Here is a 26,804-nt window from a genome sequence, read left to right as displayed (position 1 = left end):
GAAATCTGTGATTAATTCCGATAGTATACTAGAGGCTTATTAATAGCCAGGAATAAATCCAAGAACAAAAACCAAAAAGCACAGAGAACAATAAAAAAAGGCCGAATAAACCGGTAACAATGGAGGAGTCTGAATCAGCCTGGGGTATTATTAAGCCCTTCCAGAATTGAGCAAGCCAACGAGGCCTATTCAAGCTTTAAATCGTGGAACGTCAGCTATTGTCTGGATTCAACCATATACCTCCGATACAATGTGCGAGAAACAACATAAAGAGTAATTATGACGAGCTTCCCGAAAACATAATCAGGAAACTAACTGGCTTGTGTTTAAATAAACCCCCTTGGAATTCTGGAAAATTCCCAAATTTCCAGACAATTCCGGATGTTTTAAAACCAGTCATCAAAATGTCTTCGTGATAAGTTCCGATGATGCACAATCGCTGCTGCTTTTACTTTCTTATATAACGGTTATAAGTGTGAGTTTTATTTGATGTTTCGTTTTATGTAACGAAGACGCGTCTTGGGCAGATGTAAAATAAATCACCTTGAGTTTATAACACTATCTTTGTGCAGAAACATGAGACCATAAACAGAGAAAAGGGAAAGTAGGATCTAAATTTTCCCCTGTAGAAAATTGCAGTTTAAAAAAATGGGTTTTTGTTAAAAGAACATTCACAAGGTTTGAGGAATTTTCTTTTATTACACAAGGTGTCTCTTTAACAGGAGTGCGTTTTTATGTAAAACCCTTTAAATTTAATATTTTTTCTATAAAATCGTTAATAAAGTTAAAGGCAAAAAATTTTAAGTATTTTTTAAGCCTTATTCCCTCCTCGCCTACTCTCTCGTGGAATAATGTGACAATTATAGGGATCCAGAAAGAGTGCAAAAAGTTATAATAAAATACAAAATTTTATCAATTTATCTTAAAACATTTCGAAAATATTAATAAAAAAATTATTTTCAGGAATCAACCTTTCATATCCTGTATATCGACAACGAAGAGCCTTTCGATATATGTATGTAGTTTTCGTCATATTTTGTGACCTAGAAAACGTGGTTGAATGTATGGCACTATGTTCAGAGACACCTTGTATATTAATCCACAAACAAATGCCCATGCATTTACCACCAAACCCAAACAGAAAAAGTATTAAATAAAATTCTACCTGTTCCTTACCGCTTGTACCAGTCAGGAGAAATTCTTGTAGTAAACAGGACAAGGTTGAAATGGTTGTACAAAAGGCAGGTAGAATCTTGGAGAAAAAATGTCTGTCTTAATGGTAATAGGCCCTTATAAAAATACCTTTGTCGAGTCCCAAAAGGTTGCCATCCATTGATAGAAGATGACCATGATCTTTCTTTTAAAAATTATGTTACAACAACATATAAGGAAAAACAGCTACTAGCTTATACGAAAAAATTGCTTCCTTAAACTATACGATTCAATATCAATCAAAAGATTATATAAGCTTTTTTAATATGGCCAATATTGGACATTCCTTTTAGGCTTACTGGCAACTTATTATGTAGTTTACTTCATCTATAGAATGGATCACGTTCGTATATCGATAGTCTAGATAATGGAAGGGTGTAATTTACAGTCCTGTTTCTGTAATTAGAAACTGGGGCGAATCCAGTAAATAAGGTTTTATTTTTAAAAGAGAACAATGAACATTTCTGAACGCGTACATGTACATATGCATGTACGTACCCTTACAGCTATCTTTTATAAACAATCCATTGATTATTCTAATTGCTCGTTTATGCACTTAAAATATTTTATAAAATGCGTGCCTTAACTGCAAAGTATAATTTCGTATTTAATAGCTGTTTTTATTGCAATAGATCGAACAAGCCCTTAGAAAAATTCCTTGATCAATAATAATCTTAAAAGGCCACCATCTGCTGATAGAAATACGACTATAAACAATAATGGTATCAATTAAAATAATGGGTCCTGGTTTATTTAGTCTGTGGTGAAAACCGAAAATCGATCGTAAAGCTCGATATTTATGTTAACTAGATCACTTACAAAACGTGTTTATTTTACTTTTACTTGCGTGTCTACTTTATTTTGAGAAACAAGACATAATTCTTAAGTAGGCTACTGGAAAACAGCTCAGTTCAAGTAATTTTTGAGTGTGATGAATGTGCATATATCGAAACCCACCATGACCAAGATTGCAAAGAACGGTGTAGCGAGTGTCTATCATTAAACTGCAAAAGTGATGTTGACTTTATCAGTTTCTTAGTGTCTTGGAATAGTAGACCTTCCTGAAACCATACAGAATGGAACCCTTAGAATTTCACCTAAAATATTATGTTTCGCACCGCCATCTCAGTTATTTGGAAATGAGATATTCGATATTTACGACGGAACGAAAGATAAAGGAAAATTGATATATTGCCAACGAGCCCAAATTTGTGAGGCCTCTAACTTCCCGCTACGTTCGAGACTCCCTTGGGTATTGTTTGGTTTCCTTCAATATTCCGGACGAACGTACTGTTTAAGGGCAAATAAGGTTTTCATTCGATAAATTTCGGGAATTACTGTTTTCGAGATAATAGAGTTCTTTGAATTTTGTAGTAATAGCAGACGAAGTGTTTACAGTTGCATTAGATGATGAAACTTTTGACTGTAGATGCATTCGTTTAAAATCAGGAAATTATCTGTAGATCTGTTCTTTGGCAACAACATACGGCCGTGCATGACTGGTTGTCTTCCTATTCCCATAAACGTTCCACAGGTCTGAAAAAGCGGCATTGCCGATGTGAACTTTTTCCTAATTTTCAAGTAATTTGAGAGCGCCGGTGCTGGGCAACATTCGCTGATGTTTTTAAATTCTTGTTGGCATTGTTTAGTTCGAGTTAAGAATTACACTACAGAAATCTTGGAAAACAACCTTCCATTTAATGATTGTTATTCGATGAACTTGTAACATGCAACCAAGCATTTTCATTAGCACGATGACACAATATTAAAATCGTTGATTTAATGAGTCACGTAATAAAAATCCAGAAGCAAACACTTGACCATTAATTTCATTCGGTCGCGGTAAGGTTAAACAATCTAAACAGTAAAAATATGAAACAATTAATTGTCACAAATTGTAACACGAGCAAAGCAGACGAAGATAATTAATTCCATGTAATTCGGTCCGTGACACTTTAATTGAAATTACCGCCCGGCCTTCGTCATGATGTATAACGAGTAATATGGTTTTCTGATCAATTTATCGTCTTCTGTGGGAACTTTTCCGCTGTCTTTATTCCTTGGGCCTTGAAGGACAAAGTTAAGTGCGCCTAATAGAACGGAAAGTAGTACCCTTCCGAGTTCCGTGCTGATGCACTCGCTGATGAGGTGCTGGTTGATAGGCTTTATTATACCTGGTGGGCAAAAAAATGTAAATGTTTTATGCCCAGACAACAAAGAGAGGACGCAAGATGAGAGGAACGTTTACTTTTGTACCTGAACCGTATCCCCGGTATCAATGATAGCACGGTATTTCGACGAAAGTTATGTTATAACCCAGTGGAGTTACATTGAAACATCATTGTGGACAAATAAGAAAATTGAAATTTTCCAGAAAATTTCATTGTTTATGATGTACTGTTCTGCTTTAAATCGGCTCATATCTGCTAATGCCTAATTTGAAGGTCAGGCTAGTTCACGTCACGTTTAATCAGGGCAGTTTCAAAGCTAATAACCGTTTATCTCGAAAACTGAAGGAGGTATCGTCATCTACGCCACTGCAAATCAAACCTGTTCTTTGTATAAAGCCATACACTCAATATATGCGAGTTAGACATTGGAAGGTCCCTAAAGGACCATACCGCTGGTTTCGCATAATGGTGAGAAATTGGAATATATGACCCATTATTGAAACTTTATACCAATAAGTTTAAATATTCTTGACATTTATTGGCGGCCATAGATTCGCACGTTGGGAGAGGTCTGACAAATTCTAATGATAATCGTTGGTAACTGGAAGCTTTTAGTTATTATCGACAGAATTTGATCAATTTTGACTTCGAAACCGCCATCACAACACAACAGGACGTTGTAAATTAATCAGTATGGCAGACGCTTGTTGGGTATAGAAACCGTGACGACTCTGCCACCTGGCTTCACACAGAAAATATCGTTGGACAAAGAAACGTTGGGGAAATAAACACTTTTATTAAAAGCGGTAGAGGCAGTGAAATCAATAATTAAATTTGGACATCAACTGGGAAAAGCAGAACACTGGGTAAAACATAACAACCTCAATACGAAGCGGGAAACATTTATGCAAAAATAGAATTGGACAAAATAAGAACCATCAGGAATTGATTGTCATCATATTAGAAATTGGGAATTAGGGCCTAGGAAAACTGACAAAAATGGTGGGGGAAAGCATGTGCAGAATACGCCGGGTGGACTGCTTTTATCCGGACTTTGCAATACAGTGAGTCCGAAAAGGCTGTATTGACGGTATTAATTATTAATTTTAATTTTATTAAGGAGTATCTGAAAGATTTTGCTAGGAAAAATCATCTAATAAGAGTCAAATTTACAACTCCATAACTTAAATAAAATATTCTCACTGTGCTTTTTACTTCTAATAAAGTATTCCGTATCTCTATTCATAAGTTCATGTTTACTCCTTGTTTACCTTTCCTGAAGCAAGCAACCAGGATGTCGGCCTAGGCTAATTAGCATGTACGCACCTAAAACAAAAACGGTACAAATTAATTAAGTAATGATCCACCGAATTACCACACAAAGCCCAATGAATCGTTAAAATGGTCACGTGTTCACATTTACATACAGAAGGGTTCTATTTAATATCTAATTTTGGGCGGTTTGTGCTTGGAATTAAGTAGTATTTCAGGTGATGACGCAATAATATAAAAATGGTTAAATATATACTTTTGTAGGTATTTAATAATTTCGATTTTGGGAATTAATACATAGTTCTAGTCACGTTTCTTGACAAAATCGTGAACGATCTTTGCCGTGTTAATATTTAAAGCTCCGCATTTCTTCGCCATTTGAAGGTTTACTTTTTATATAACAATGTTGCTTATTGTCTATGTCTCTGCCCCAGGACGTGACATCGTACAATATTTAAAATAAAATTTTTGAGCATCACTGAAGATTTCCCCGAAAGATAAACATCAGGTTTATTGTCCTAATACGCCTACATTTTTACATCCAGACGACGTTATCTTGATATATGTTAAACGTGAGGTCAGACTCGAGCTTAATTCAACTGGATTTACCAGTAAACTTGAAGATGAATTTCTGGGAAAGGGCTTTAGTTTCTTTTTTCCAAGTTTACTGCAAGCTTTTCAGGCATTACGGCTGTTAGCGATTCTAATTGATAAAGACCAATTCTGAGTAAAAGCAAATCTAAAGATGAAATTCTCACGTTCTTTGTTCGATATCCACATGGGAGCGAGGGTTGGGAAACGAGTCCAAAGATATACCTTTATTAAAGTGGCCTAATAGAGGATTGCTTATAAGAAGCAACAAATAAGAAAAAATGAGAGAGATAATTTTTTCCTGTCCTTTTGGGGGACATAAAGAAGTCACCCTTCTAGGAGTGGGAAAAACGTTATGACATAATTTGTAATGTGGCCTTTAACGCCTGAGGTAGATATTTTATCCCTACAACTTCACTAAACGCAGAGTTCTTTGTTCCAATCTCTCAGTCTTCGTCTGAAATAAATTTTATTTGATTTTCTTCCATTCCTCGAAGATGACTGCGTCTCAACATGACAAATCACCTTTCAAGGCGGTATCTAAAGAGCTCCCCATGGGAGCCAAGTTGAAGGTCAAAACGGCGTAGAGTAATGCACCCAGCGACACCCACGAACGAACGAGACAAGCTTTACAGATGTATTCTTAGAAACTGGTACCATCTGTGATTTAATTTAAGACGTTATAGATGGAATGCGTGATGGGGAATAACGTAACAATATTGTTTAGGTTATCGTCTATCAAAGAATTCGGGGGGGCGGTGCATAGGAGATCATTCTAAATTTTGTATGTACATGTTAATCTGACAAATTTGATGTAAAGTTAGTCAAAATTTACAGATTTTGCAGGCAACCCAACATGCACTAATGCGTACGTATGTATTTGTACGTACGTATACTTTTGAGTGATCAGGTTTATCCTGCAGATTTTGTTGTGATATATTTTTTTACAGGGTAGGTCCGCTTTTATTCTCTAGAAGCAAAACCTGCATTACAACCTTGAAAACAAAAAAAACTACCAGCATGATCAAAGACTTTCACCTAGGAAGACCTTCGCTCTCCTATACCGTCCTGAATGATTAAAGGGCGCACCACTTTGAAATTTCTTCTTTACCGTAGTTAGATGGCGCCCTTGACATTTTCCACGCAGCTCTTTATAAACCTTTGGAGAGTAGGTGTTCTTCGATACGCCACGTAACGCGGTAAGCGAAAATAGTCGTAATTAAACTGCGACCTCCATACTTGAGGCCCCAGCAAAGGAACTTCCGTGGTAATTAACTTTCGGCTTTTTCCTTTATTTAATGTGGCCATTGTGTTGGTGCCAATAAAATTGCAATGGTAGAGCACTCCGGTGGTGCAAGAACAGAAGATTTATATAAGAGTAAGAATTTCCTTGGGAATGACGCCATTGTGACGTTAGAAATTGTCATTTCCGGGAAATGTTCCACTTTCCAGATTTTTATACCCTTAAAAGCCTGCTCAAGTAATTGCCTTGATTTGCTCTGTTAAGCATTTGAAAATAAAAAGATATGGCAAAATCGGACTTTTTTAAATTAAATTAGTAATATAATAAGATGAGTGTCATGGAGACGAACGTACGAAGCTCCGAACTTCTTGTTGTTAATGTTGAGAGTTGAAAACGTTTTTATTCCAATTCTTTCCTAATCTCGGAAAGATTTAATCGTCTCGCAGTAAAAAGGTGATTTCATGGGAAGGGCTTTAAGTAATACGGTTTTAATGGCATGTCAAAAAAGTCCTTTTCCATAAATATTTATTTGGTCGAGTCGAAGGCGAAAATAATAAATTAGGATCCAATCGGGTTTTTAACTGAGTAAATCCTTTATAGAGCATTAATGTTTTGATCTTATAATTTTTAGGTTTTTTCACCATTTCTATGACCACTCTAAACCTGTTCGTTTGCGACACCATAAAAAACCGAAATTCTCTTCATTTTTCCCCATTCAATTACACCTCATGAACATGAAAAGTTAGGCAGTAAATTCGTCACAAGGCACCCGGCCCACCTAAGGAAAGAAAAACGACTTTTAAAGATTTATTGAGTCAGGAAGAAAATTTATTTTCTTTTCCCCGGTAAAAGCGGGAAATCGGAATTTCTAATGGCATAATCAAAAAGTTTTCAAGGCGAGTGTTTAGCTATTTTTGTGCATAATCTACGTCGGTTGAAAGAGTCCTTTATTTCGCTTTTTTGGTCAAAACGTATTCTTTCATTTAATTAATGTTGGCGCATTTGAATCTGAGGCGGACAAATCACATTCCTCGAATTTCTAGAAGAATTTAAATTGATAATTCCGATGGTCACGCTCCGTTTTATGAATAAAACAAATTGGGGCACCATTCAATCTAACGCAACACTATCGGCATTAAGTCGTTAATTTTGCATTTCAAATAATGTAATTGTGCATCAATATGAAGGTTGTGATTCAATTTACATCTTGTTTTATCAGCGTGAAGGTTGTATAAAAGTGTATTTTTAGTTGGATTGATATTAGAAATTAAAATTAGTAAAAAGTAAATAATTCGCAAGTAAATTAAAATCGCTGCCTACGAGCCAACGGTTGATGTAGCGGCGGGCTTTGTGTTTGAAACAGTCGTTCGGTCGACGCAGCTAGCAAACTTCATTCGCGGAATTCGCTGCTAAATTTAATGAAGCACGAGTATATTGTTATCCTTCTTAGATCGCACTCAAAGAAACAAGGACAGCGATAGTCATTCCTATTTTTCTTCTTAAAGTCAGTTTTCCTGGTTGCCATTTTTTGAAAGTATAATAAACATCTAGAACATGGCGGTGTTATTCAAACGTTTCTATGTTTTATTTTAACAAAATGAAAATATTTATACTCGATGTGTTTAACTGTGTTTGGAGTGTGCAATTATTAAATTCGAGGTCATAATTAAAAAATAAAATAATCAAATTAAAAAAGGTTAGGACAATTGTTTAAAATGTGGCCTTGTTGAGAGACCCCTTGGAGGCTTTTATTCCTATAAGCACGTATGCTACGGGTTCATAATAGTTTGCACTTCAATATTAATTAATTTAAATACCCCAAACGGCGCAATTATTTCCAGGTAAAGTAGGTGAGTTTAACCTATATTATCTCATACTTATCTTCGGTCTTTCATCTTGGTATCTTTGATGGTTGGTGGGTTTGGTTTTTGCGGTTTCTCCGTTGAGTATGTATTTTATTTGCAACGAATTTTCACCCCTATCATCTTCCAAAAATAGTGATAAACAAATTATATTAATGGTAGTACAACAAAACCATGCAGGAAAAAAGGAGATTTTCTAACTGTGCTTCATTAATTATTCACGAGGCCTGGCGTATATTGAAAGGCGCCCACGTGTTGATATGATTCAACAGTTTTTCCTTGAGACTGCCATATATCGATTTAATAATTAGAAGTAACAGAGGTCATTATGGGTGTTTTTGCGAAAGAGTTATTTACGTCGTTATTGCCCTAAATTAATCAAGTTTAGGATGGAATACAGTGAATGTTTTCAAGCTTTTAATAGAGCAAAGCACGTGCTGGATGCATATTTTTATACTTAAAAATGTTGCAACAACGCGTATTTAGTAAAGGCAAAAACACCCCCTGCGCTGGCTTTTTATGTTCTTCTCCCAGAGGTTCTAAACAGGCTTTACGGCTTATATACACTCAAACTATAAAGCTGCAGATATACGAACTTCCAGGACCGGAGGACATAAAACTGAGCGTATAGTATCTACATTGTTTTAACTTGATACTTTAAAGCAATTAATAATTTTATATTAGTAACTAACGCAGTCAAGCATCTACGTCAAACGACGACCCAATTTTTTCCTATACCAACAAAACTGAAACAATGTCAAAGTCACTGCATGCGAAATCACTTAACCGTCGACTTGCAAAATCCTATGGGTATCCGGACGTTTTTATGCTAGACACATTTAGTTTCGGTTAAAGGCAGTCGCTGCCAACCTTGGTTCAAAAATCTTATTTGCAGAGATCACTTTCACATTTTTCCATTCAACAACGGTGATCTATGTAAAAATTAGCGCAGCCTTGTAATTGTTTTCAAATGCCAAGTGACAGTGATGTCTTGCACATTTCAACACTAACTAATTCAGTGTCTTTCAAGACAGGAATTGCTTCAGTGATTATCCGGGATCTGGGCTTTAACATGTTAACACGTTTAGAAAACTACCTTGCCACTTCCTGTTATGGGTTGTTGATGCATAAAGTCAGCTGTGCGTTTTAGGGTCAAATTATTAATGTGCTGTTAACTTTAATTGCAAGCTGGCTTGCATAAAAAAGTCTGATTAATACTAGGGATCTATTTCAACGTTTCTATGGAGATTAGCTTCCAGTTAAAGTTAACAGCCTCGTTAAGAACACATTAATTGTTAGGTCTTAAAAGAAAAGTATTTAGCATATTGGTTTAGAATACAGAAAGGAAATCGTCATTGAAAAAACTACAAAGTTCATGTCAATCCGATAGATGTTCTGATAGACATCTAATGTTTGTTCATACCGAAGATATGGACAGTCATTTTGTTTTGTGACAAATGCAAATCGTCATGTTGCCACTTTTCAAACATTTCTAATTTTTCTTTGAGTTTTTTCGAATTTCATACATCTGACTAATTCGAAGACTGTATCTAAGGTCTAAAACTTCCCTATAGGGATAACAATGTGCCTTCAAACAACTTTCCTTTCTAAACTTCGATCTGCTGAATGCAACTGTTCAATTAAATGATTGCCCCTCAAGACGTAAACGCAATTTACCAGAAATCGACGTTAGAACTGTGGTGTTCTTTGTTCCAAGGCGCTCGTTCAGTTTCCCACATATGCGGCCGTTGCGTGAGAAAGCATAAGACTTGTTAAGCCTTTGTTGATGTAAGTCTGATGTCTATCTCGCTCTGCTTGAATCAATACAGGAATGCGGGCTCGGTCGTTACGAATGCATTCACTCCATTGTGTTTCAAAATTAGTTATTTTTCATTACATAGGTGATAGATGGTCGTAATGCGGTACGTAAATTGAGACTCAACACTAATCCAAAAACGTGAGGATTTGTGTGCCCGCTTTCTTCAATATTCTGTTTTTTGACCCTTGCAGTCAGATCTATGTCCGAATGTCAGATGTGTGACTGGCCCCCGCCGGAAGTCCGGCTCTTATATCCGGCGGTTTATACTACATCTGCTCGGGTGTGGCCTCTGTTAACGTACTTTGACGTGATGATCCCGAGCAGTTTATTAATTTGTAATTAAAATTAAAACCGAGCCTGAAACTTCTTATAAGGAAATTTCCAATTTTCGATCTGCCTGCCGTTTCTCGCTTAAAATTTAGGAGCTGGTATCGACGTTATTGTGATATTCCGCCATCGACTTCGGGAAAACTACGGGCGTAATGGATAAACCATTATCAACCTATACAGGGTGGTCCACTTTTTTGTAGCAGAACTTTAACAGTCGATAGAAAAACTTATTTTAAGAAGAAAATTTCATATCAACATAGGCCCATAAATGCTTTGTTTTAAACATACCAAACGTTGAAAACTTAGAAGAACATTCGATTTTTTTTTTAATACTCCAACTTCTAGAGATATTTAAACTAAATTTGAAGTACAGCATCACATTGTATGCTGCCATATTCAGTAATAATATTACGGCCCACGAGCAACCAGTGCCAGAGCTGTGGGGTTTTATTGCCATAAAATTCAATAAATTACTAATTCGGTCCTGTCTACAATCAAATTTTATTATTTATTATTGTTAATGATACGTATTGCATAATTAAAAGTGAAAAACAGCTACAAAAATTTACTTCATTTAAAGTAAGTGTTCAAAATATTAACCATTTTGTTGCGGACATAATTCACACCGACATCTAATGGATCGGAGAACACCAATTAAATTATGATTTCTAAATTCAGTGCACACATCTTTAGTGCGGCCAATAAGTTCTTCCCTTGTTTTCACAGAAGTTGCACATACTTGTTCTTTTAAAAATCCCCAAACAGAAAAGTCTAACGGGGTTAGGTTGCGACAATTTGTTAATTTAATTTTTTTTATTGGATTTGTTACGCAACTAAGCCAAATACGAAAAAATGTCAAGACATTTTTTGTAGAAAATGAATTATTGAATTACTCATTTAGGAAAAAAATTTAAATTTTATGGTAGTAAAACCCCACAACTTCGGCACTGGTTGCACATGAGCCGTGTTATTATTACTGAATATGGCAGAATACAATGTGATGCTGTACACCAAATTTGGTATAAATATCTCCAGATGGAGCATTATAAAAAATAATCAATTTTTTTAAGTTTTCATCGCCCACTATCTTTAAAATGAAGTGTTTATGGTTCTATGTTGAGATGAAATTTTCTTCTTAAAATAAGGTTTTTTGTCGATTGTTAAAGTCCTGCTACATAAAAAGTGGACCACCTTGTATATGTATTAACCGTATTCGTATGTTATGGGTATTTGCAGCAAACCATTTTCAAAACATGACTCACGCATGGCCCAACCTGATTCTTAACAGTCAACCACTCTTCATGAAAAATGCCTTACTCTTAAGTTATTTTAGGAATTTTCCCGGCAATATAAAACAGAGCTATCATTAAATAATGCTAATATAATTATCGTACTATTGCTAGTACCGACGGGTCGACGACCACTGGAAATAATGATACAGTGTATTTTTATGACTTCGAACGTCGTTGTATCATCCGATTGTTTCCCGGCATTTATAGCGGTACTGATAATGAATGACTTGAAAAAAAACGAAGAACTGCGTTTTTGTTTGAATTTATCATTAGCTGTATAGTTATGAGGGTCATTAACACTCAATTGAATACGTGCGTGCGAGAGACAGAATCCTACGCACGAATATCCATTATTGAGATTCCTTGTTTTTAATATTTTCACATGTTTTCCAGATATTGTAGAAGAGAATAAATAATATGAGGACAGAAGACACAGAACAAGACATTTCATTACGTAAGTCTCCAAATTTTGCCTTAATTGCCATGTCTTTAATAGCTTTAAAGACACTAAATCCCTGTACATAGCACTAAATGTTACCAAATGCTGCATGTAGATCGAATATTTAGCATCTCTAAACTCGCGAGATTTTCCATGCATTCTATTTATGATTTTAAATGCAAAACTTTGCCAATGCATAATGAAACCCGAACTAGTATAGAGCTGCAACTCTGGATAACTTTCTCATTAAAAATTCGCATATAAAAGAGAATTTTACTATCGGAAAACCAAATAGTCACCATCTCGATCAATCTTCATAATTTTACGATCGTGAAGCACGTGAAGCACATCGCGTAAAATAAACAGCTCCCGGATTAAAATCGAAACTGACATATAACACAAACACTATCTTAGGGTCTAAAGCCCTGATTACATTTAAGGATGCTTTTATTATTCATAAAGCACCTAAAAATAACATTTGATGTTTACGGCTGCAGTGAAATCTGTTAATGAATATGACCGCTATATAGGATTATTGTCAGGATCAGGAGGAAAAGACACATAGACAAGAAACTAGAGTCTTTTGGAGAGTTCAATCGATTAATATACTCAAAATGTATTATTCTTAATAATAAACATAGAAATTGGATCAGATACGTCGACTTCCAGAGTGTCTTAGAATAATTACACTATTTTCTAGTTATTTTTTCTATTTTTCACTCATTCTTTCAAATACTTCCGTTCCATTTCTCAAAACTTTTAACAGATTAAGTTCTCGCTTTCCAGAAAGCATCGGTAACATCTTCTGTAACTTCATTAATCTTCGCATAATTTGGTATCAGTTTTTGCCCTCGTTAGACTGACGTATCAGACAAGACATTGACTCAAAATATGGTTCGAGAGTTTACTAATGTGAGGAAACATGTATTAGCGATTTAAAACACATTTTGCTTTATCGCTAGAATGTTATCAAAGTCAACAAAAATATAGCATGGTCGTAAAGGGTGTCTGTACAAATTTTAAATCTGGTTAATTAGATTTACTCAGGCTCAATGATGATCAGTTACACTCAGTTATTTGTGACCAGGAACTTCAAGGAAAATAAACACACACAATCTGGTTTAACCCTAGCGAAGGCTTTTTACTTTTATCAATGATTAGTTTTCGTATCCAAAATTCAGAATCTAAATAACCAACTGATTTCCTATTTTTACTAGCAATTTTAAGAGTACCTACGGATGGTCCCAAAATTGTGTGTGTTTCCCCAAATTGAACCTCCCAACTCCCTCCATTTGGAAGATAGAAGTTCAAATTTAATCTGATTAAACTCCACTATAGTGCATTGAATGTTGGCGTTCTTCATTTCGATTCTGTTAAAAAAAAACTTAAGACGCAACACAGAATCATTCGTGTAACGATAACTATAACCAGTAATACTTGACGTCAGTCGCATCTCTCTAATACACATTATAAAAATAAATCGGATTTACATGGGAAATGGTCTAATAAAGTTCGTTACATGGTGTAATAATAAACGGAATGAGTTTATCTTATCGAGAGTCCGATGTAAATACAGCCCACATTGGTTTTCAGCGCTATATTCCATCGGGTGACAGTTGTATATATTGTACATTATTGTACATACACATTATGTCGTATTGTGGATCCTGTTTTAGTATTATGCAAAGATAAAGAGGTTTTATCCTTTAAAAATTTCGTTAATTGCCCACAGCATTATGTAATCCAGTTATGATTAACCTACAGAATTCCAAAACAATATTGGCACCTTTTGCTACCACTTTCTCTTTTTCGAAATATCTACTGGTGGAGATATGAAAGAGACCGTATTAATTTTTGCATAGCAACCTTCGACAGTTGCTAATTTAGATTTCAGATTTTGATGCGTGCTTAACATAGTTTGTTGCTACTTATTTTATACGGAGAACACGTGTAAATAGTTTTCTGCTAATTTAAAATTAAGTCGGCAAAAATTATGTGTTTATGATGGGCGACTTAAACGAGTCATATAAGTGTTACATAAAAATAATTTTTTTATTTGGCAATCTTCTGCGCTTTCTATATTTCTGCAGCAACAGGAGAGCTCGTCATTTCCGTGTCAGATGATAAGAAATCTTACTGTTCATGCTTAAGATTAAAACATTGAATCATACAATTTTGTCTTCGAGGCTGTTGTCAAAGGTCGAACAATACGAGCTCTTGACATAGTATTTGGTTTCCTTAATAGAATAATTCCTGCAATATCAAATTTGTTTTTCAAAGTGTAAACAAGTTGTGCACATTATATTGTATCGTTTTCTATTTATTTATTTTCCCAGAAGCTTTCAGGAAGAGTTTTAAGATCGCAATGTGGAAATAACCGATATTTTTCTCGCTTTGATTTTTTAAAATGTCTAAATGACGAATTTCAAGAACTAAAATTAATATTCCTAAAGATCGTATCCGTTACTCAGTCTTAGTCAATACTTGTAAAGCTTTTAAATTAATTACCAGTGGTCGATATGTATTTATGTATTTACCTGTACAGATGGAATGCAATTTATTATAAAGAAGCTGAGGTAATCAAGGAAATACATACAATTAAGTACAGGCAATTTCTTTCTATTTATGGTTGAAGCAGAGAATAAGAACCTTCACTTTGCAGACGATGAAAAAATGCTTTGCCTTCATATTAAAAGGGGAAGGCACAATAATGAAAGGATGTAAATGTAGACACTCGTAGAAAGAAGAGGAATATATGACTATCCTGCAATTTGGGTACATCTAAAGAACTTGCATTGATTGTTGTAGAAGGTTTAATGAAACTGGAACCATTTCGTTGCTATTCTTTCCTTTTTTAACCTGTATTTTGAGGGTAAAGCCAGCTTTCGTTTTATGACGTCAAATTCTACAAAGGAGTGCAACTTTCCAACGTTTATTTAAACCAATTACTGTTTACCTTTATTGAGACAGTTAAACGTAACTTTAAATTGAGAAAGTTGGGAAGTTTCAGGAACATTATATCTAGCTGGCAAAAAGGCCGTTGTCTGCTTTGGAAAGTTGTAAATTTAGGGACTTTTGGGCCTTGTAATCAAGCGATTATTGTTTGTACACCAACACTCCAGCCCATTAAAAAGGATTAACTGATGTTTGTAAATTGAAGGCGCGAAAATCCCCACGCAATTGCCTTTAAATATTATACTTCTAACGTGTAGATAACATTTCACATACATTTATTTGTTTGGGAAAGGCTTAATCTTGTTAACCAAATACCTACTTAGATCTAACTTATCTTGTTCTTTATGAGTTGGGAAAATTTTAAAAGATTTCTATAGCAGTTTCAACAACAAATATAAATGTATTGTATTGAATTGGATGGAGTGGTACCAGTTCCTCACTGTGACCAAAGGTTTATTGTGTCTCTCTATGCAAATACGAATATAAATAATATGTAATAAATGTCACCTCAATGTAACTCACCAATGCACTTCGTAAAGACCATAAGATCAATAAGGTAAAATTTCTCTCGAACCTGAACCTCTCTGGTCTTGAGAGACGTCTTGTTTAGGTCTTCTGGATCGGTAACTACTCTGCCACACAGATCAAAATTTCCTTGAAGTAAATCTATCCCATTCTACTTACTTCTCTTACATTCAATGGAGCCTTGTAAGTGAAAATTCGCTCATTAAACTACTCAATTAAACGGGACTGTTTGGACGAACGCCTCAGATGTGTGAAACAGCTATTACCTGTTGCCTGCTTAACCGCATGAGCATCTAACATACATTTATAATAGAAAGTTCACTCGGTTGCGATACCTTGATCTAGTCAGATCAAAGCAACACTGATAAAACTTAAAAAAAGGTCATTATTTGGGTCAGTATTATCATCCTATAGTATGTTCAAGTAAATAAACTTGCTGCTTTCGCTGCTTTTAGCGAGTGCGCGAAGTAAGAGGTAGAGGCAGTCGAGTTAACATGGTCATATTCTGGCGTTTAGTCAAGTGTTTTTTTGTGCTAAATATGTATATGCTGGGTACTTGCATTCTTAGTGGTTTATCCGTGTATCAGATATAGTCTGCTCTTTGCGGCTCTACCCTCCATAACCTCTATCCAGCTCTCCCTGGGAGGAAGTAGGCCTGTGTAGAGTGTGTTCCATGATTGTTTTGTTATCGTTAAATCAGAGACTATAATTAAAATAAATTGAAGCCCCTAGAAGGCTTTGTTAGTCTTCAGCCATTTGGCTGGCTTGTCGTTTTCTTTACCTCTGACTGCTTTAGAAGAATCGGAAGGAGAAGAAGGTGGAAGAAACATTCCATATCAATCTTAGACGTGCTTTTCTTCCTTTCCGTTATTAATGCGTACTTTGCTTGGTTCTTTAGAACCAAGCCGTAACTTCGTACGTGATTATTCTTATGATAATCATCACGTAAATCCAGACAATTTGCCGGAGGGTCAACCCATGTTTATTGCACGTCCAAGCAACGTTTCTGCATCGTGTTAGCAATGTGAGTGTTCTAAGATAGTGATTTGTCAAGGGTGAATGTCAGATTCTTATGAGATGTGCGTGAGCACCCTAACAATGACACATCGGCTTGTTCGCGCATCTACGTATTTATGTCACTTTGGAAAACTACTCACATCAATTCTCAAATGATCGAGATCGTCGGTCTTACGTAAATGCGGCCCAGAGCGGGGTAAAATTGGGAATCTTACGAAGGTTTTCCGGGCTTTACCGGCAAGTCCCGTGCCCTCTTTTGCGATGTTTGCAATCAATGAAAATTCCGTGCTAGGGCGTATTTGTTTGTATGTAGGGATATTTATAAATCGAGGTGTAAGATTCGCGACTCGGTGTTCCCCTTAAAAAAATTTTCCTTGAGAAAATTATTTTCTTTTTCCATCATCCTCATTATTGTTTAACGTTTTGGATAAAATTGGATTATTTTTAAACGTAAAAAACAAAAAAACAGTAAGTAAAAAAGCAGTCGAATGGTCTTTTATTTGATCGAATTTAATTGACAGCGCCTCGTCTGGAGCCGAAGGATTTTCAGTCTTCTACATATTTTACGAACTCACATTCTATACACTTTAGTAATGTTTATTGATTTATAATAATACATTTGTTTATTTGTTATTCGTATATAATAATTAATGTATTAATTAAAGTCGAAAATTGACACTACTAAAGTGCTATTTATTAATTTTCATTACTCAAAATTCGATCTGATAAAATCGGGCTAAAGCTCTCGTGGCCTTTTCAGGTTAAAAACGAAAAATCTTGCAGGAATGTTCGAAAATCATTTTTACGTTTGAAATTTAGTTTTTCGGTAAGACAACTCGGCTATCGGTATATTACTGTTAAAAAGATAACATGTATTTTTTTCTGAATACGCCTCCACCACAAGTAAAGCGACCTTGCAAAGTGTTATCGAATCTTTTAGAAAGGAAATCCTATATTACGTGTTAAATTATACTGCGTAACGACAATTGATGTAGCCCCAGAATGCTTATAATATTGAGGCCACCAATATAACATATCACGGAGAAATCTGAAGATCTACAGCATTTCTCTCTGAAGGAACAAGTTTACGCTTCTAAGGAGATTTTTTTTTAGGCATTATGAATCTCGACGCAAATACAAGAGGAAGTAGGTGATGGAGAAGCGACAGATATGGAGCAGTTCAGGTGAGTGAAAAAATATAAAATGTCAAATACGTTTTAATCTCATTCTCATAACTCTACAAGCGTAATGAACTAAAATCAGCAATATTGAAGGCTTGCAGGCACACGCCTATTTCCATGTAACTTGACTTTCCCTGTTAGAATAATTCGTTGTGATTTACTAACTCACGTTGTGTCAGTTTTATAACAGAGCCTCGGGCTGATAGGTGCTATAAAGTTTCATTTCCTAGTTTTGTAATTGACCGCGAAAGTGCGGAATGCGAAAAAAAACTCTTATGTAGGCATATTAAAAACAAATTTTTACATTCACAGTAAACAACATATATCGAGATAAGCTTCTAGTGTTTCTACACTCGACAATTTTAAACCCCTGATGGGAATATCAGAATTCATCTACCAACAATAATGATTAACGATGGAGTCTATGTAATTCGATAAGTCGATAACAATAAGTGCAATTACACGTTTCGTTGTCTTTGTTAGTAATTTTGGAAAGAAATCTGAAAACACACCATCATTGACGGTTTTTAAACAAAGGTAGAGCAATGTAAATAATGTAATTAGTGCAGTAATCATCGCAATTTGGGCTTTATAATGGGATTATTGCCATTTATAGCACTCCAATGAGTTTCAGTTACATCGAAAAAAATGTTAATTTCTGGTTTTCCTATTGCTTACACCAAGTTATTCTGAGTGTTTGACTGAATGAGTGACGTTAGAAATTTGAAATGTGGCTAATAAAATTTGACACCTCCGACTCCTTTGTCAAATTCGGTCATTTTCAGGCACATACTGAGAATCGAATATACGTAAGTTTCTCTGAAACTATTTCTGAGTCTAATATAAAATAATTACATAAAGTAATTCAATGTCCTCTAGATGACGATGTCAATGTAAGGGTTGCAAAGCGAAATCATTGAACTATCATTGAATTAAGTAGTCTATGTCGCGATGGTCTCTGAAATTCGCATACAAGAGAACAATGGATCTAAACTCCACCAGTATCTCGATAAATTTTCAGTTTTCTTTGTTCTTCAGTACTGGTTATTCTGCTTTAAGTACAGCAGTACTGCTTTCTTTAAGTGTTTCTTTATAGAGTTGCCGAGTGGGTACGAGGTGTACGACCGTGCAGGTAACCTTGAGTTGGAACAAAAGACACGTTTAGACTGGGTAATCTCTAGGTAACGATGATTTGCTCTTTCGTGCTTTGACTTACTTGACATATCTCAGCTGTTGGTACATACCTGCAACCAAAAAGAAGGTCATTAGATAAGATTTATCATAGCAATCACTGGCATAAGGAAGAATGATATATTATACACCATCCAGAAAGTTGTTTATTTTAGTTGAGATTCCTGTTTATACATACGTCGAGGCGAAAATAATTTTCAGGCCAAGACTGTTGGTATTGGTTCGCTGAACTTTCGATAATAGCCAATTCGATATTTGCATCTATAGGGTGTTTCAAGATTACATATGAATTAGCAAGTACCATAATTATAATTGCATATTAAGCAATATACCACATTACCCACGACAAATACCCTATAATTCATAGCTATAGCTAATTCGTAAACAATAGACCCAAATATCATCTCTCTCGATAACAATTAGCATAATGACGGTGTTTTGCATGCAAGACGGTCACGTGGCATGTGGGTCAGCCCAAGGCTTCGCAATCATAATTACTAATAACGAACAATAACAGTCTGTGTTTATTTATTTATCAGAATTTCTTGCGACAGTATAAGTAAGCACGGCAAAAAGGGGAGCCTTGCCAATGTCAGCTCTCAATGTAAACGTTTCCGCCATCAAAAACGTATCGATTTGCATCGGGCTTTGTTGGTTGTTTTATGGGCGGTTAGAGTGTGTATTGATAATATTGACCTCGTTACTGACCAACCAAAGTAAATTCTGGTTAATTTATCTCAATTTTTGTATCAACATTTTCAATAGTTATGTTTCGTTCAGCATGCCTCTGATATGTGTAACAGGAATTTTTACCTTTTTTTAAGTTTTGAAGTGCAAAATATGCTCATTTGTGTAAACAAACTCCCAAAAAGAAGTTGTGTTTTGTCTCGTTACATTTTATGATTCTTTAATCACTTGATTTTGATAATTTTATGTGACTCTTTGTCTACTTTCTAGGCAATAGTTATAAGAGACAGCGCTCTATATAAAGCCATACACGTTGCCAGTTTTTTAATAGTATTAAATTTTAATGTCTTCGACTGATTAAACTGAATTTCAAATTATAATCATCATGCTCCTGAGTATTGTATCGAATATGACGACTTCTTTCTCAGTTTCGTCAACGCATAGAGGTACGACCCGTATAAAATCATAGACATAAGAAGTTCTTTTTAAATTTGAAAAAAGTAATTTGTGTGGTCTCAATTTTAGGACTCTTAGCTCATTAACAGTGTCGTTATAAGTTCCTTGCATTCTTCTGATAACCTTCCGGTACGTCTCTGATTTACGTTGCAGAGATGATAGTTTCCGACTTTTTGGGAGTTTTAAAGCTTAAAATATGTAAATATTTTATTGTTACCACCCTGTATAAAATCCTTGAAAAATGTAGGTAATTCTTCTTAAATATTTTCTAAGAAACTCTCTTTTGGTGTCTTGTGATGTAGCATTTACTCTTGGCTCTCAATGTCAACGGTTGTTTTACAATGAACAATATAACTCTGCTCACTTACTGCGCTTAAATCTATTGCCCTTTATAAAACCATTGGCGTACGCAATTTTTTTTGTGGTCTCATAAAAATTGCCTTCGTCGTAACTTCCGTAACGCAACTATTTTATTAGTTCTTTCATTAATCCCCCTCTGTGACAATTGTTCCATACCCTTCTAATGAACGTAGTTTACCCAAGTTAACAACTCGCTCAACCGAAACTCTAACGTACACGCAACCTCCTACATATACGCAGTTGCGTGCTGGCTAAAAAACCCAAGCACATACGCACTAAAATACAACATTTAGCGTATAAAGCCGTGATTCTTGACTAAGCACACTTGAATCATCATCCATTATTCATAATAAAGTTTCACAACTACGATTTACATATAAATCCTTTGTTTCCTTTTCGAAATCAAGCCGCGCGAAGTTTGCGCTTTCCATGGATCGATCAACACTTTTCTGGATTCGCTCGGTATGTGCTAAAAGTGGCTGAGATTTGGTTTTATACGGTGTCCCAAAGAATTTTTACTGGTATCAGATAATCAAAAAATAGATTTTAATAACGACTCGGTATTAAACGATGATTAATGATCGTAACTTTTTAGAAATTTATTTTTAATACTTCATGATTTGAGATAGTATGAAAATGTGTATGAATGATTGGGCCAGCAGCCGTTAGATCCTTTGTTGGTTCGAAGGGCACGATGAATCGATATTCTGCTTAGAGATTACATAGACATTGTTGCCTCTATCTGTGCTATAGCCAGTCAGTGAAATAGCCAATATAGCTGTCAGCTACAGTGTTTTTATTACCTCAAATTTCTGACGCTCAGGCGGTAGACTCGACTCAAGACCCGCAGGAAAAATCCGACAGACACTGCTGCTCCAAGAGCTAAAGCACAATTTTTCGGACTCAAAGTTCCTGCAGCTGCGTGAATTACGGTCCCTGCGTTTCAGTATCGCATTGTCATTATCCGGCACATGTAAGTGGCGCTTTATGTAACAGTCGACATAACTCGGAGGTGAAAGTACAACCACCTTGGCTCAGTTGCATAAAAGACTTATGGTGCGCCGCTACAGAGTTGGAACAAAAACATTTCTATATACACACCGAGAGCAAATAACAGAACCGACACGAGTAAAGATCGGTTTTCGACTAGCTGCCAGCAGGAATGGCGGCAGAAAGCAGAATCGCGAACGCCGCAGTAGGATCGCATATACAGTACGCTCCTGCGAAGCCGGGCGGTCAGTGACGTATGGGGCGATTTTTGCCCTTGGTCCTTCGAGCCTGCCTTCCAGGTGCCAGACGACGGTCAATTAGTCACGATACGTTTTCGGTTTTTATTCGTTTTGTTGAAGGAGTTTAATTTTTGGGGCTTTGTGATGCGGTTCCGCCTGATTAATTACCCGCTGTAACGATGATCTTAATGTTGAGTCAGACAAATGACCAGAAATCTATGGTTTTTCTTGTAATCATCATCAGCAGTCTTTATCGATACTGGTTCGTCATTCCTCAGCAGGAGGGATAGATATATGTATCAGATATATCCCAGTGGGTCTAATTGATGAAATTGCATAGATGGCGCATGTAAGAAGATCCGGTTACTATGCGTCATCAAGGAGGAAAGATTTATGAAGGAGAACATCCGGACTCTTGTGGTTTTTGTGGTATTTTGCTCGAAATTAGGACTGGGGAAAAGTTTACGGAATGGTATTTTGCAGGGTCTGATCCTTATTGGCTTAATATTAAGGAATTTGAAACATCCATCGAAAGCTTTTTTGTCTTTGCAATTTCCGGGGGTCCCCAATAGTAATAAATGGCCGGGTTCAGCGGCAACAACAGTTTTAGAACTGTTGAGATTTCTGCTGAGTGAAAGCTGCTCTTCAAATAAATTGAAACGGGAGTTTTTTTTTTAGTTAGTTAGTTTTATCACAATCTGTCAAACTTGGAATGACAGTAATTAATACAGGTGTGCGATTTGTTTAACATAAATTGGGGTCTAGTCCTCTACAATTCTAATTAAGTTAATAAAGACATAAACAAGATGATCACTTTCACGTATCAAATCGATTTATAAGGTCTGTTGTATGATGTCTTCGTAGTCTCCTTCTTGGATGCAGATGTATCAATTTTGCTACTAGATAGTTTGGGTGGTCAGTAATGCGGTTCATGTATTTGGTGTGAAATCTTCGAATTTCTTCTTGTACGGTAGGAATATTTAAGTCGTTGCGGAGTGTTCGATTTGATACGTGTACTATGGTGAGTTTATAATTGCGCGTAGTGTTTTAGATTGGAATTGTTAGAGAACAGACAGAATAGTATCACTCGCGGTGCCCCATATCTGAATTCCGTATGTCCACACCGGCTTTAAAACATTTATATATTTTGTTTTCGAGCGATAACATAGATTGTCGACCAATCAACCAGTACATTTTCTTGATTTTGATATTCAATTCCTTTCTTTTACTTTGGATGTGGTGTTTCCATGTTAAGCAGCTATCCAGGTGCATGCCTAAGTATCTTGTATGTTTTGCTTGTGGAATTTGTTGATTATTGAGGATAACAATTGGGCATGTATTCCGTCTTAGTGTGAAAATTACGTGCGTTGACTTAAATTCGTTTATCTTCATTCACCACTTCTGTAGCCAATTTTGTAAAATATTGAGGTTCTCCTGAACTTTTTTAGAGACTATTTTGTGATTCCCATCAATTGCTAATATGGCTGTGTCGTCCGCGGAGGTAGCCAGTGTGGCATTATTGTTACAGTTGAAGTTTGCTGTGTATAATGAAAATAGGACTGCCTCAAGCACTGAGGCTTAAGGGACTCCTGCGGTAGCTGTGCATATGTTAGACGTAGTGCCATCTATTTTAGTTTGAAACTTTCTGTCTTCTAGGCATGACTTAATCAATAGATAGAATTGTGGTAGAGTGTGCTTAATTTTGTACAATAGGCCTTTATGCCATACTCTATCGACGGCTTGTTGCACGTCTATAAATACAGCCGAGCGATACAGTTTATTCTCTAAGCATTCATAAATTTCTGAGGTGATACGATGGATTTGTTCAATTGCAGAGTGCTGGTTACGAAAGCCGAATTGGTGATTTGGAATTAGTTTGTCCATGTCAATTGCAGATTTCATTCTTTGTAATAGAACTTTCTCAAACACTTTAGATAAGCATGAAAGCAGGCTGATTGGTTTGTAAGATGTTATTACAATATGGCTCTCTTTTCCAGGTTTAAGGATCATGATGATATGAGAAATTTTCGACTGCCTCGGAAAATATGATATACGTATTATAGTATTAAATAATTGTGTTATAGGCGCTAGTGTCTTTCTTTTGAGTTTCTTTAGAATGTACGGTGTTATTGAGTCATATCTAGGAGCTTTATCATCCCTGAGCAGTTTAATCTCTTTTTGTACTTCTGATGGGAAGAACCATTTCACTGGCGGGTTTAATGGTAGTGGGCATTTAAGAGAATTATCAATTTCCTCTGACCATTTATTATCAGCGGTGTTCAAGTTTGACTTAAAGATCTCAGGTAGGTAGTTGGCGAAAGTATCAGCTTTTTCCTGGTTGGTTATAGCCCATCCTGTATCTTGCTTTATAGGGGAGTTATGTACTTTTGGTCTTTTGAATGGCCTAGCGGATTTCATAGCGAGTGTTCATTATTTGAAGTTGGAGTGAGCCCTCCTAAATATTCTCGATTCGATCGAAGATTTTTGAGTACTTTTAGCTACATTAAATTTTTGTTTGTCATTGGAACATCTAGTATTTTACCAGATTTTTCTAAGTTTCCTTTTTTCCATTATTTCTTTAGGGTAGTTGACCATGTTTTCCTTTTGTGTTTTAGTTTGTGTAGTTTCTGAGGTCGCACGAAATGGGAGTTGACGTTATTTTTTTTCCGAATTTTCAGTCTCAAAACTGTTGCGCAACTATTACCTCTTTTGAATGTTTCCTTCAAGTTTGTCACTATTATGATTGGTATTTCCCTTAAGTTCGTTTTAATATTGGTTCAGTTGTGTCATTTGGCCAATGTGTCAATGGCCATAAACGACTAATATCCCAAAAGTTTCCTCAGGTGTATTAACCCTCGATCACGCGTGTGAAATGTCCTTCATCTTCGTTAACTTATCTACAATGTGTTAAAATTTATTTTATTAGGTGTACAACTTTGCTTCCGCCGTTTTTTTTCCGAATTTCGCGATTTTATTGTAAAAAACTAATTATACCTTTAGGATCCAAAGTATTGTCCATCGCTGGCCACTACTTTCTCCCATCTTTCGGGCAGCATACGAATCCCGTGTTGAAAAAATTGGACATCTTTTGAAGCGATCCACGATTCTATCCAATTTCTTACTTCTTCATAAGACCGGAAGTGTTGGTCAGCTAGCCCATGTGCCATGGATCGAAACAAGTGATAATCAGAAGGAGCTAGGTCAGGAGAATATGGCGGGTGGGGTAGGACTTCCCATTTCAATGTTTCCAAGTATTTCTTGACCACTTGCGCAACATGGGGTCGAGCATTATCGTGCTGCAAAATCACTTTATCATGTCTCTCGTTGTATTGCAGCCGTTTCTTTTTCAATGCTCGGCTCAAACGCATTAATTGGGTTCGATAAAGAGCACCTGTGATTGTTTCAGTTGGTTGTAACAGCTCATAATATATTACGCCGAGTTGATCCCACCAAATACAGAGCATGATTTTGGAACCATGAATAGACGGTTTGGCCGTCGACGTGGAAGCATGGCCGGGATATCCCCAAGTCTTTTTGCGTTTGGGATTATCGTAATGAACCCATTTCTCGTCCCCAGTCACAATACGATGCAGAAATCCCTTCCGTCTTTGCCTTGCAAGCAACTGTTCACAAGCGAACAGACGCCTGTCAATATCTCTTGGTTTCAACTCGTACGGCACCCAATATCCTTGCTTCTGAATCATTCCCATGTCTTTGAGGCGTTTTGAGATTGTTTGTTGAGTCACTCCCAATGATTGTGCCAATTCTTGTTGACTTTGACACGAATCTTCGTCAAGTAATGCTTCCAAGTTCGCATCTTGGAAAACCTTCTTTCTTCCACCGCTATGTTGGTCTTCGACGTGAAAATCACCGTTCTTGAAGCGCTGAAACCACTCACGACATGTCCTTTCACTAATAGTGGCTTCCCCATAAGTATCTGAGAGCATTCGATGAGCCTCAGCAGCAGATTTCTTCATATTGAAGCAGAAAAGTAAAACCTCCCGCAAATGACGAGAATTTGGCTCGTACACTGACATTTTCAATTGCGAATAACTTTATGATGAAGACACAAATAGACTAATATTTTTATGAGGTTATGTTAACAGGTGCCCAAGGCTCCTGCATGCCCACATGGGGTTATTTATTTCGATCATTACTTACCGCTACATACATCTATTCAAAAACGGCGGAAGCAAAGTTGTACACCTAATATATTCGTAAACATTCTTCTAGGACGTGTTTTTTGTTGATCAGAAGGTGTATTGGTATCTTTCCAATTGTTAAGCTTTCGTCGAGTGTGTTAACCTTCCCCCAGCGTCATTAACCATCTACTTTGTTGGAAATTGTCTTGAATTTGTGTACTTCTCTAGGAAGAATAAAATTATAAAGGTTTTTCTGAAGATTTGTTAACCATTTAAAAGATCTGTTACAATAATTATTTATATTTGTTGATCATTTGTCAAGTTGTTAATCTGTTTTAAAGTGCATTAACCATTCTTCAGGCCTCTTCACCTATTTACAAATTTGTCCCGCATTTCCAAACATTTCCCTACATCAAGAAAATATCGAAGGGCTGTTTCCTTCGAACTGTTATGTTTTCGTCACATTGTTAACCGATGTGAAAACTTGTTGAAATCTGTCTAAAGTTTGAAACCATTTTTCTAGGGCAAATTAATATCTTGAGCATTTTGCTTAAAAAGTGCTAATCATTCATCAATTATGACATTTTTATTATTTATATTTGCGAACTTTGTTAAGACTTAAGAACGTTTTCTTCAAGATTGTTAACTTTTCTTAAAGTATGTTCCTTTTTTTCTTGATTTGTCGAGATTTTTCGGATATTTATTAACTTTTTCCCTGAAATAAGTTAAGATTTCTTGAGACAAAATTCAAACTGTTTATAAAGGTTCCATAAGAACAGTAATGTGCTTCAGTTTTTAGTTGTATTTTAACAGTTAGGGCAGCTTGTTAG

General features: G+C 35.9%; 1 protein-coding gene across 3 annotated transcripts in view; it reads right to left on the bottom strand.

The window, feature by feature from the left end:
- The window catches only part of brat (brain tumor), a 62,698-nt gene that overhangs the window by 19,722 nt on the left and 16,172 nt on the right, over positions 1 to 26,804 (bottom strand). The window contains exons 1-2 of one of the 3 annotated variants that reach the window (XR_010752128.1): positions 21,407 to 21,836; positions 18,809 to 19,153 (exon numbers count right to left, since the gene is read on the bottom strand). The exons of 1 other annotated variant lie outside the window; for it this stretch is intronic. The gene's annotated coding sequence lies outside the window, so the exon portion shown is untranslated. Of the gene's footprint in view, positions 1 to 18,808; positions 19,154 to 21,406; positions 21,837 to 26,804 lie in introns of those variants that run through there. One more of the 3 variants, XM_066389944.1, reaches the window with a different exon arrangement.

This window comes from Euwallacea similis, chromosome 5 (genome assembly GCF_039881205.1).
Source record: "Euwallacea similis isolate ESF13 chromosome 5, ESF131.1, whole genome shotgun sequence".
Classification (NCBI taxonomy): Eukaryota; Metazoa; Arthropoda; class Insecta; order Coleoptera; family Curculionidae; genus Euwallacea; species Euwallacea similis.
The sequence above is the reverse complement of the archived record's forward strand: the minus strand, read 5'-3'. Positions and strand labels throughout refer to the sequence as shown.